Source organism: Labeo rohita, unplaced genomic scaffold (assembly GCF_022985175.1).
Source record: "Labeo rohita strain BAU-BD-2019 unplaced genomic scaffold, IGBB_LRoh.1.0 scaffold_378, whole genome shotgun sequence".
In the NCBI taxonomy this organism is placed as follows: domain Eukaryota; kingdom Metazoa; phylum Chordata; class Actinopteri; order Cypriniformes; family Cyprinidae; genus Labeo; species Labeo rohita.
In genome coordinates, this window is record NW_026129296.1 from 63,544 (window position 1) to 72,407 (window position 8,864).

Here is an 8,864-nt window from a genome sequence, read left to right on the forward strand (position 1 = left end):
ATATATGTAATTTTTAAAATAAAATGACCGATCATTTTGCTAGATAAGATCCTTATTCCTCGGTTGGCATCGTGTAGAGCCCTTTGAAGCTTCACTGAAACTGCGTTTTTAACCTTCAGTTCGCTGGCCACCATGAAAGTCCACTGTATGAAGAAAAATCCTGGTTTTCCTAAAAAAAAAATAATTTCTTTGCAACTGAAGAAAGAAAGACATGAACATCTTGGATGACATAAGGGTAAGTAACTTATCAGGATTTTTTTTTTTCATTTATGTTTGTTGTAAAATTATGAACAAATACAATAAAACAACACCATGTGTTAAAATTTAAATTAAAGGGTTTTCTGTACATAAGAGACTATTTTATCAATTTAATGCATCTAATGTTTGTGTGTAGGGCACTCTTTTAAATTCAGGTATGTCTGAATTTAAAAAAAATTCTGTAAAAGTGCAAACTATGCAACAGGGCTGAAAAGGTTTCAACCACAGTTTTTGTAACACAACCATGGCTGTTTTGTGGTACCCATTGATTACCTATAGTAACAATGTTTTATTTTTATTTTTTTCTTTAGCTACAGTGTAAACATGTTTTAGCCCATCAGAGTGGAGTGCATGTTCTCCATTTAGTTTTGCTATTAAGCTCTTGTTTGTTATTTTCCAGTTACCTCTGTAAGTTTTGTAGTCCTTTATTTTATTATTTATTGCTTTATATATACTTCTGTGAGGACACAGATTATTTTTATATTTTGGTTAAATATAAGCTTTGTGCAATATTTCTTTATATTATGCACTTTTTTTTCTTTACATCATGCAATTTTTTTTTATTTATTTTTTTTTGCAATGTCTTTTTCTCTGATTGTGATCACAGGTGAAAATTGTATCAGATGGGGATGACTTTTCTTCTTCCTCATATACTGCAGGGGCAACTTTGCAAGTATATGCAAAAGATCTCCAGAAATTTGTTGTCTTCTGCCCACAACTGAAAGTAATAATTGACAGTATGCCTATTAAAAATAAATTTAGAACATGATTGTTGTTGTTGTTGTTTGTTTGTTTGTTTGTTTGTTTGTGTGCTTTTATTGTTCTTTGTACTTTGTATAAATGGCTGTAAATTATTATTTTTTTTTTTTTCTGCATTCTTAGATTCTTAGAAAAGTTTGGTTAAAATTTTGTTAACTTAAGGTCTTTGGATCTTGTATTTAACAATGTAATACAGTTCATTGTTAATAACTTTGAAACATATCTATTGCAGCATAACGTCTAGGTTACGTACATAACCCTCGTTCCCTGAAGGAGGGAACGGAGACGTTACATATGGGAACTGGCTTGAGAGACCAATCATCTCTGAGCCTTATTCAAAAGGCCAATGAACATTGGCGAGTGGTATTTGCATGGCGAGCCACTCCCCCGTACATACGGGTATATAACAGCTGAGGGATATAGCGCACGGATCCATTAGGAGTGGCGCAGCAAGCCAACACCAGCCGGTCTCCCGCTTACCTGATGTCTATGTTAAGACACGGGAGGACACGGTATCAACGCGAAGGTTGTAGAACCTAGCGAAGGTATTAGGTGTCGCCCAGCCCGCAGCTCTACAGATATCTGCTAGTGAGGCGCCATGAGCCAACGCATAGGATGAGGCAACACTCCTTGTGGAGTGGGCATGAACACCTAAGGGGCATGGCTCTCCCTGGTTTTGATATGACAGGGAGATGGCATCTACCACCCAATGGGCCAACCTCTGTTTGGAGACAGCATTCCCTTTCTGCTGGCTTCCAAAGCAGACAAAGAGCTGCTTGGTGCGTCTGAAGTGCCGAGTGCGGTCCACATATATACGTAGGGCGCGGACTGGACACAGCAGCGCAGAGGCCGGGTCTCAGAGGCCTCCAGTGGCAGAGCTTGCAGGTTCACCACCTGATCGCGGAAAGGCGTGGTGGGAACCTTGAGCACATAACCGGGCAGGGGTCTCAGGATGACGTGAAAATCACCGGGCCCGAATTCCAGGCACGCTTCGTCGACAGAGAAGGCTTGTAGGTCCCCCACCCTCTTGATGGAGGCCAGCGCGGTCAGGAGCGCTGTCTTAAGAGACAGATGTTTTAGCTCTACTGATGCGAGTGGCTCAAATGGGGCCTCCCGCAGACCCTGGAGGGTGACGGAGAGATCCCAAGAGGGTACGAGGTGCGGTCTGGGGGAATTAACCCTTCTCGCACCTCTAAGGAACCTCACAATGAGTTGGTGCTTACCAAGGGATGCTCCATCCACTGCATCGTGATACGCTGCGATGGCAGCAACGTACACTTTGAAAGTCGAAGGGGACAGCCTGCGCTCCAACTTCTCCTGCAGGAAGGAAAGCACTACTGCAATCGGACATCTCTGTGGGTCCTCTCCGCGAGAGGAGCACCAGTCAACGAACAGACCCCATCTCAGTGCATAGGCCTGCCTTGTAGAGGGAGCTCTAGACTGAGTGATAGTATCTGTCATGGCCTGTGAAAGGCCGGAGAGGTCTGACGTGTCCCGTCCAGGAGCCAGACGTGCAGGTTCCATAGGTCGGGACGCGGGTGCCAAATTGTGCCCATCCCCTGAGAAAGAAGGTCTCTCCTCAAGGGGATCTTCCAGGGAGGGGCTGCCGCAAGGGAAATGAGGTCTGGAAACCAGGTCCGGGTGGGCCAGTATGGCGCAACCAGCAGAACCTGCTCCTCGTCCTCCCTGATCTTGCACAGTGTCTGTGGAAGGAGGCTCACTGGGGGAAAGGCGTACTTGGGCCCCGGAGGCCAGCTGTGTGCCAGCGCATCCCTGCCGAGGAGAGCCTCGCTGAGGGAGTAAAACAGCTGGCAGTGGGAGGATTCGGGGGAAGCAAACAGATCTATCTGGGCTTCGCCGAAATGGCTCCAAATCAGCTGGACTACCTGGGGGTGGAGTCGCCATTCTCCAGGATGGGTGGACTGCCGTGAGAGCTGGTCGGCTGCACGATTGAGTTCTCCTGGAATGTGAACGGCACGTAGCGATTTCAGCCACGTCTGACTCCACAGGAGCAGATGGCGGGCGAGTTGTGACATGCGACGGAAGCGAAGACCACCTTGGTGGTTGATATAGGCTACGGTCGCAGTGCTGTCAGTGCGAACAAGCACGTGCTTGTGGCGCAGCATCGGTCGGAAGCGACGCAGCGCAAGAAGCACAGCCAACAACTCTAGGCAATTGATATGTCATTGCAGTCGAGGTCCTGTCCAGGAGCCCGAGGCTGCTTGCCCATTACATACAGCACCCCAACCCGTGGAAGAGGCATCCGTGTAAACCACAAGATGCCTGGAGACTTGTCCCAGAGGGACTCCGGCCTGAAGAAAGGCCGGGTCTGACCACGGGCTGAACAGGCGGCGACACTGCAGGGAAACGCCAATCCGGTGTGTGTCACGGTGCCATGGCCATCTCGGGACTCGATCGTGTAACCAGTGCTGAAGCAGTCTCATATGAAGCAAGCCCAGCGGCGTTACCGCGGCTGCAGCTGCCATATGCCCCAGGAGCCTCTGAAATGTTTTGAGAGGGACCGCTGTCTTGTGTCTGTATGAGTTCAGACAATTCAGCACTGACTGCGCGCGCTCGTTGGTGAGGCGGGCTGTCATGTTGACCGAGTCCAGCTCCACACCGAGAAAAGAGATCCTCTGCACTGGGGAGAGTTTGCTCTTCTCCCGGTTGACCTGAAGGCCCAGATGGCTGAGGTCCCGGAGCACCAGGTCCCTGTGTTCGCACAACACATCTCGCGAGTGAGCTATGAGAAGCCAGTCGTCGAGATAGTTGAGAATGCGAATACCCATCCGCCAGAGGGGGGATAAGGCAGCTTCCGTGACTTTCGTAAAGACACGGGGAGAGAGGGACAGGCCAAATGGAAGCACTTTGTACTGATACAAAGTCCGTGTCGAGGTAGAATCGAGACGTGAAAGTACGCGTCATTTAGGTCGATGGCTGCAAACCAATCCTGGTGACGGATGCATGTTAGCATGCGCTTCGTCGTGAGCATTTTGAACGGCAGCCCGAGAAGGGACCGATTCAAAGCTCGAAGATCCAGGATGGGTCTTAACCCACAGCTCTTTTTGGGCACGATGAAGTAGGGACTGTAGAACCTTGACTTCATCTCGGCTGGAGGGACAGGCTCGATTGCATCCTTCGCCAGTAGGACTGCAACCTCCGCACGCAGGACAGCGGCATGTGTGTCCGAGTGGACAGAAGTGGAAAGGACACCTCTGTACCTGGGCAGATGCCTGGCGAACTGAATTGCATAGCCGAGATGTACTGTCCGAATCGACCACTGCGAGGGGCTGGGAAGCTGAAGCCAGGGACGCTTCGCAGCTCTGCTGCGGGTGTTCCTGGCTGGTCCCTGAGGCGCGACGTCGACGTCGGGCTGCCAGTCTGGGCTCGGCAGGGGACGGAGCTGGTGTTTTAGGAGACGCAGGGGGGCGCCCTCGGTGACGGGCAGGCGGAGGTTGAGGCCCTGCGGACGTGGTGGCACTGTCTCGACGGGGGAAGATATGCTTTAGCGCCTCCGTCTGCTTCTGGACCGCCGAGAACTGCTGGGCAAAGTCCTCGACGGTGTTGCCAAATAGGCCGTCCTGGGAGATGGGGGCGTCGAGAAAGCGAGCTTTGTCGACGTCTGCCATCTGAGCCAGGGTCAGCCATAGGTGTCGCTCCTGGACCACAACTGTGGACATCATCTGGCCAAGGGAACGTGCTGTCGCCTTCGTCGCCCGGAGCCTACGAGCCTGGAAGAAAAGAAAAAGAGTTCCTGTGAGTTGCGCTCTCTCTCCGCTGCCAACATCAAAAGAGTGTGATCTAAAAGAGCGTTAAAACATCCCTCGTGCAGATGTTTTAACGCCTGGGCTTGGTAGACCTGCAGGGTCGCCATGGCGTGCAGGGCAGTGGCAGCCTGTCCAGCGGCGTGATAAGCCCTGCCTGTGAGAGCGGACGAAAGCTCACACGCCCTGGAGGGGAGATGGGGCTGATCCCGCCAGGTGGCAGCGCCCCACGGGCATAGATGCACCGAGACCGCGCGCTCAACCTGAGGGACCACCACATAACCCCTGGCTGCCCCGCCGTCGAGGGTGGCGAGGGGAGAGGAGCTGGAGCGAGACGAAAACGGGGCCCGCCACATTCGCGGGGAAGCGAACTGCTTTGGACACTCGACGGGACCGCGCGGTGATGCAGAAGTCCGCGGGGCTTTGCTGGCCAGCGGAACATTCTGCATGGTCACCTGTATGTCCCCCAAGTGCCTCGCCACGGCAGCCAAAAAACCTTGACGGCTCAACGACTTGCCGCGGGAAGACAACGAGGGGAGCCTACTCGCGAACGAGCGGTGGGACTTTAATGCGGCCATGATCATGCTTTCGCAATGAATGCATGAACCATCCGTGAACGCTGCCTCAGCGTGCTCTCGGCCCAGGCACGTGAGGCAGCGATCATGTCCATCCGGCAAGCAAACTACTGCACCCAGAAGCGCACGGCCGGAGAGACATCCTGGGAAAAATGCCCTCGACAGCCGTGAGAAATTTGCTCTTTTAGATCCCGGTTTGCCCAGGGAGAACCGCGGCACAACTGTGCACTCAAACGGGAGGCTCGCTGGATCGCAAAAGGCTTCTTGTTGCCGTGAAAACGGCAGCCCGCAGGATCTCGCTGGCGGCTGCCAAACGCTCTTTTAGATCACGCTCTTTTGGTGTTGGCAGCATGCCAGCGGAGAGAGAGCGCAACTCACAGGAACTCTTTTTCTTTTCTTCCAGGCTCGTAGACGAGGCTCCAAAGCGAAAATCTGAATGAGTGGTTGCATGCCGCCCTCTTATATACCCGTATGTACGGGGGAGTGGCTCGCCATGCAAATACCACTCGCCAATGTTCATTGGCCTTTTGAATAAGGCTCAGAGATGATTGGACTCTCAAGCGAGTTCCCATATGTAACGTCGTAGTGAAACGACTGAAGGGGAACTACAATTGTTTACTGTTACACTTACACAGTAACTACAGGTAACAAGAGGGTAACAAGGCATCACTTTAACTTACAGCCCGCAGATGTTGCACTTACACAATAATTACAGGTAACAAGAGGGTATGTTTGCACAGTAGTTGTGTATTATCACTGTATTGCACCTTGACAGCACAATGCTGCTCACATGACTCGCTGCTGAGATGACCACATGCAACACTCTTTCATCAGGTAAATTTTCATATGGAAATTTCTAAACCAAATCATATCAGAAACTCATTGCATAGTTTCCACTATACTTTCAGTGTTGTTCAGTAATCTCCATGATCCTGCATCAAGAAACACTAATAAATACTATAGCATATATTCTTAAGTAAAATGTGGTAAAGTTTTATAAAGACTGTGGTGGTTTTTAACTTTACTATAATTACTAAATTATACTATAAAATACTACAGATTACTTGTATCAATGTCATGTAAGATATATGTTGTAATAATATAATAAGTACCCAGTACGTAATAATAATAAAGATAATAATATGCTGCATCATATTTTTTGTATAACAAGGCAACTTGTTCTAAATCATACTGTTGTTTCCTAACATAGTGGGTCATGTATAACACGCAATTTTAGAATAGTGACACCCTACTTATGAAATATTTACAGTATAAATACTTTTAATATTCCAAGTCCTTACCTCCTTATCCCCAAGACATTGCACATTGTTTCTGTTTACCTACATGTATGTTCAACTGTAAGTTATGAAAATTTCGGTCTAAGTGTCATACATACCACGTAATTTCAGAATAGCCCTTTAGCTATAGAATAATTACAGTATAATTGCTTTATAATGTAGCAGGTTATTACCTCCTTATTCCCCAAACGTTGCGTATTGTTCCCTTATACCTTCAATTTTTTTGCGGGCTGTAATCTAAAGTGTTACCAAACTTGTTTTATGAAACACCCCCCCTCGACTATATAGTCCTGAACTAAAATAAACTAGATTAGACTAGACTAGACTAGAAAAAAAGACTGCAATAATAATAATAATAATAATAAAACAAATAAAAATGCTGAACAACAGAAAACTTTTTTTTTTTTTTTTAAGCAAGCAAAGTAAACTGCACACATCAGGTGTCAAATAATTAAAAAAAAAAAAAAAGGAATGTCTAGGAATCTCTTTGTAATGAATTATTGCATAAATTAATTCAATCAGCTGTTGTTGTCAGTTTTGCAACATTATTATTATTATTATTATTATTATTATTATTATTACTATTATTATTCATAAAGTAGCTGTTTTATAGAGAGAGAGAGAGAGAGAGAGAGAGAGAGAGAGAGAGAGAGAGAGAATGGGTTGGGACTGGGTATCATGGTCAGAATTATATTGGCACCCTAAAAATATTATTAACAAGGATTGGGAAAATAAATCTGTATTGTTTATCCTTCTGATCTTTCACAAAAAAACTTTATCTCTAAGATTATCTCCCCAACTTTCAATTGTTTTACTTCAGTAAAAGGTTAGAATTTTGTGAATTTTTTGAATGAAAGATCAAAAGAATTAATAATGCAGATTTATTTTCACAGTCGCCTTTGCTCATATTTACAAAGGGTGCCAATATTAGTGGAGGGCACTGTATATTCCTATTCATATACAGTATAGGGGAGAACAGGGATGAAAGTAACACTTTTTGTTTGAGCATCAGTAACTCAGCAGTTGTTTGTGCTAGATCTCTCAAACTTTGATATAGGGTAGCCACATTTGTCTACTACAAATAAAACTAACTTGGACGTGTACTGCATAATCACAGATTTTCGAAAAGAGTTCCGATGTTACAACCGTCCCCACTACTGGTGTGAGTTGTAACACAGGCTGGGGATAGATGTAACAGTGTGAAGTAATTTGCTGAAATAAGACTCACACTTCCAGATTATGCAAAAACTTGATTCAAGAACAAAGAATAATCAGTTTTTTTTTTTTTTTATAAAGTGAACCATTTAAAGTGACAAATACAGTATACTTTATTCATTTTAGGACTTTAAATTTAGCACAGAATAAATTTCTGTGTGAGAGAGAGTGTGTGTGTGTACTGTATTCAATCACTAGCTGTGTTGCCAACTACCTATTTTTATGTGAATTTTGGAATATCATAAAAAATGCTGGATGGAAATATCAAGATGTGCATAAATTCTAAACGTGCACAAAAAACAAACAAACAAACAAAAAAAAAAAAACGGATGTGCTCATTTGAGGCAGATAGTGTTTTTATCCAATAAGAAGATGCGCATAAACTATGATGGAAACACATTTTACATAAATCCCTTGATGTGCAACAAAAACCTCACATGATCCTCAATAGAGGATGTGATTGAATAATTGGACTCATTGGAATCATCATAAGGATTTCGTTTTAACATTTTTAATAAACTGTTAAAACTATCCCCACCCCAAACAGCCATAACATGGCAAACTGTTTTAGCATGTGAGTTTTAAGTTAGCATGAATGCAAAGTATCAAATTAAATTAGAGAAACAGCTACTTTAGATTATGTAAGTCAAATAATTGTATCTACAACACAATGATTGTTGGGCATAAAATAAAATAATTCTGTCATGAAAATCATTGTTTTGGTCATAAAATCTACAATGTTGCTCACATTCACGTCACTTCTCCTGTAACATTAAAAATGTGAATGGCGTGTATGATATTGATGACATCACCACAGCTCCTTTCTGATTTGTTAAACTGACAGAGTTACAACTAACCCTGTGTTACAACACTCCTCGGTCTCCCCTGCATTTTTTAGAACACCAGGGTGACTATAGGAACATGAAATTATTCAGCCATGACTTCCTTTTTCACACTAATATAAATATGAGGGAACAAAAAGACCAATTCTCTTC